The following is a 3944-nucleotide window of genomic DNA, read 5'->3' on the forward strand; positions in this document are numbered from 1 at the left end:
CACATCTACAGGACCTTCGCTATTTGCTATTTATGCTAGCGAGATCCCGAAAATCGGAGCATTGTTGCTGGTCCGCTCCGGCATTGACTAGAAAATCGATTCGAAAACCGACGAATGCGGCTGGGAAACTCGCTTTCAACGTCCCCAAAATATCTGTCCACTTCGCTTAAATATTACAATTTGGATAAATATTCGACCCGATCCGAGTAGAATCGCACTCTGGCTTCTCGATTTCATCCGCGCGCCCTTCTCCCTCCCCCGTGGACGCGACGCTTTTTTTTGGATCCTCGTTAATCGACCGAATCGTCCCAAATCCGCGCAGCTTTCGTCGCGAAAATCGCATAGAAATTGCTTCGCTTTTCACCGTGAAACGTGAACACGCGTACACGGATAACCAGGCCATGCTCGCGCGTTAGTTCGATTGATTCGTGCATTGCCAAGTTTTTGCGGCGACCGACTTGGTCGTCCGGTCGTCTGAGCCGAAACGTCCAGCAATCGATTCGCACGGCGCGAGATTTCCCGTCTCAAAGGAATCGACGTGAAAAATAGAACGACTAACTCGTGATCGAAAAGTAAGAATAAATTCTTATCTTTTCCAACATTTCTTTCTTCTAACTCTATTTAAGTTTTCTTTTCTTTTCGGATAAAAGTGGATATCGAGATAACTAACGTAACTACGACTCCACTATGATCGTTTTATCGTATCGCGAAACGAGAGATTTTTAAACGCGACAGAGATTAAGACTATAGAACGATGGATGGATCCGGAGTAATATTCGAGGTGACAAACCACCTGCGAACCACGGAAGCTCGGTGAGGGGAGGGAACAACGGATGCCCCCATGATTTTTCGCGTGTACAAAGGTACGGAGAGGGCCGATAGGATAAGATTTCCGTGGCGATATCGGGAGGAACGAGTGGTGGAGGGAGGGGGGAAGATAGCGGATGAAGGGGTGAGGAAGAGCAGGCGGAGGCGGAGGCAGTGGGGGTGCAGAAGGAGGCGAAGAGGGGATAGGAGGAGAAGAGGGCATAGAGCAGCTGAATAGGAAGCGACACAATGGACCTGGGTGGCTGTGGAGGCGTGTTATCAAATGGGTTCCTCATTCACATACTGCGGCCTGAGCTACCTGTGTCTGTCTGTACCGGTGTCTGTCTGTTATACTTATTCATACCGCCCATTGTGTCCTCCACTGTTGAGTCGAGTTCAGTTCAGTTGAGAACGCGATGGAACGTGCCACAATGCACGAATATGGGCTGCGCTGCTCTGCCTCCCCCTCCATCAAAGCTAACTCTTTCTCTTTCTCACCCTCCCCCTTTGCCATTTGCCACCCACCATCCACCCCAGGCTAGATTCGTTCGGGCGACTGAAAAGAAAATTGTGTTGGGAAATTGTATCCGCGAGAAACCCGGCCGATAATGTGGAATTCTTGGCGAGGGAACAACCCCGGCCGAATTCGTCGTCCCGTGACGCCTCCTCCTCGAGCTTCCAAAGAATCGGCGACGATTTCTTCGAAATTCGGATTTCCAAAGTTTGAAAACCTTGCGATACCGGTGAAAAACTGAAGAATGGACCAACCTATTCTTCGGGAAGTAACGAGAAGAAAGAAAAAAAAGAGCCTTTTTCCAAAACTTTAAACCCGTTTAAAGGCAAAAAAAAACAACAACTTATTTTCTTTTCGGGAGAAATTAAGAAATACTTGCGCGAAAATACTTTTTCCAAAGCCGAACTTGTAAAAGTATTTTCTTTGAATCGAAGAAACGCGAACCGAATCGCGCAAAGGGAAACCCCTATACCCCGATGAAATGATGGAAAGTCACGTTTTCGCCATTAATTAAAAAGAGTTCCGAATTCGCGGAAACGGTTGACAAAGAGAGTGACGCGAGGATCGTTGAGTAAATGATGGGCCATCGATCGAAGAAGGTCTCCATCCCCCGACTTCCACCGTTTTCCCATCGAACAAAGAAGATCGGGGAAAGAAGGAGAGAAGTTGGAGAAAGTGTCGGAGGGCACGTCAAAGTCAGACGTCAATTGTTCGCGAAGGAAAGCACCGATGCCCGATTAAGTTCGCAAGATCACCCACCCTTCCCGTCACTTTCGTATCTCGCGCCCATCCCTTCTTCTTTTCCTCAACTACCGTTCTCTTTCTTTTCACCACCACGTAACGAAGATAATTACGCGGAGGACGATTATCGACGAAACGACAAATCGAGGGATGATACAATCTAATAATAATAATAATAATCCGAGTAACGGATCTAAATAATTCCGATTCGATTCGATTTTCGCCGACGAAAGAAAGCAAGGTAAGGCATTTCCGCTCGAGCTCGAGGATGGATTTCGCGATCGGGAGTGTATGAACGTGTGCGTGACGCGAGTAACGAAGGAATAAGGTTGAAAGAAGGTTAGAAAAATCGGAAGGAAAAAAAGAGGAAGGGAGGGAAGAAAAAGAGCAATGCTGCGGGCCCTCTCTTCTTCGCAGCAAGAAACGTAGGAAGAGAAAAGAGCGAACGTATTACGTATAAGCAGGCATAGGCTCTGGATGAGCCACACGCGGACGCAACGGCATACAAAACTCGCTCAATACGTCATTCAACCGAAGAATACGGTTCGTTCTCGCCATTTTGCTCCCAGAATGAGAGTTTCAAAGGGAATTAAGGATTCAAAGGCATCTTTTGCGCGGCGCGCACAAAACGGCCAGCCACGATCTTCTTTCTCTCGCTCTCCTCTCTTCCTCCCTCTCTGTCTTGCTCCTCCTCGCGATTCTCTTACTCCTCTCCTCGTCTATCCGCGTCTCGCTCCTGCCCACTGTCTCTGTATTTACACGTTCCTCTCCTTCTCACTCTTCTGTTCCTCCCGCGGGAGGGCATAGAACGCGCTCTCAAGACGGGGCGATTCGAGGCGGGCGCGTTGCGTGTACACGCGCCCACACACCAAAAGAACTGAAATCCGTACAAATCGTTGTACAATAAGCGGAGCGGTGGTTAACGCGCGCGCCGCGGCGTCCGCTTCTCTCTATTTCGCCTAACAGCGGCTCAACGTTTTCGTATATACATATATACATATATATATATATATATACCAGACGCCAATGAAGAAATCCGCGTGAATGGACCGGCTCCAACAACAAGAAGCTGGCCAAGTTTCGAATATTCGAATCGTTCGCCATTGAAACCGACCGAAAATCGTGCAACTAAGACGCGGCGCGGAAAGAAGAAGAATCGCGTCGTTGCAAGGAAATCGGGAAAACTGGAACGAATGTAACGCGTGTACGTGAACTCGTAACTTTGAAAATTTTGAATTTTGAGGCAGATCCTTCGAATCGTGGGCCAAAAATTGTACGAATATTTTAACAATACGTCCTAACTAACTCTGCGGAAACAAATAATCGATAGCGAGCTAATAAATCCTTAGATTCCTTATATATATATATTTGTCACGACAGATTTCAGATCTGTCCGTATTATAACGCGAAAAAAGTTCCCCTTGGAGGGGGAGAAAGAATCCATTACATTCGGGTCGATCGTTCTATTCTACGTCCACCAGCTTAATCCACGCGTGCACCCTCGCGAGAGATTCTTCTTCGTTACGTTTCTCTTTTCTTTTTTCTCCGCCGTGGAACAAATTCGTGCGACGATTTCTGTTTACAATAGAAAGGGAGGGATACGAAAGGAAGGGAAAATCGGTGGAGCCAGTTGGCCAGTCCCTCCCTCCGATTGGCTGATTAACATAAAAATGCCCGTGCTCGTAAATGGCATCGTATACATATATTACGGGCGTTATATGGATCGCGAGGGAGGGGTTATAGTGTCTGATTGTTATTCATATTCGGCCGGTAGCCACGCGACCGAGCATCAATGCGCGCTTCTGTGTTGGCTCGATATAAGCGAGAAGAAGAGGAGGGGTGCACGCGTAGGGGTGGGTGGACCGGGGGTGCTTCCTTCTCA

General features: G+C 47.9%; 1 long non-coding RNA gene across 1 annotated transcript in view; it reads right to left on the reverse strand.

The window, feature by feature from the left end:
* Positions 1 to 2748: 2748 nt before the first annotated feature.
* The window catches only part of LOC102681110, a 23228-nt gene continuing 22032 nt past the window's right edge, over positions 2749 to 3944 (reverse strand). Inside the window, exon 3 of the long non-coding RNA XR_420825.2 lies at positions 2749 to 2762. This is a non-coding gene — a long non-coding RNA (uncharacterized LOC102681110). The remainder of the gene's footprint in view (positions 2763 to 3944) is intronic.

The sequence above is a fragment of the Apis dorsata genome, unplaced genomic scaffold, assembly GCF_000469605.1.
Source record: "Apis dorsata unplaced genomic scaffold, Apis dorsata 1.3 scaffold_57, whole genome shotgun sequence".
Classification (NCBI taxonomy): Eukaryota; Metazoa; Arthropoda; class Insecta; order Hymenoptera; family Apidae; genus Apis; species Apis dorsata.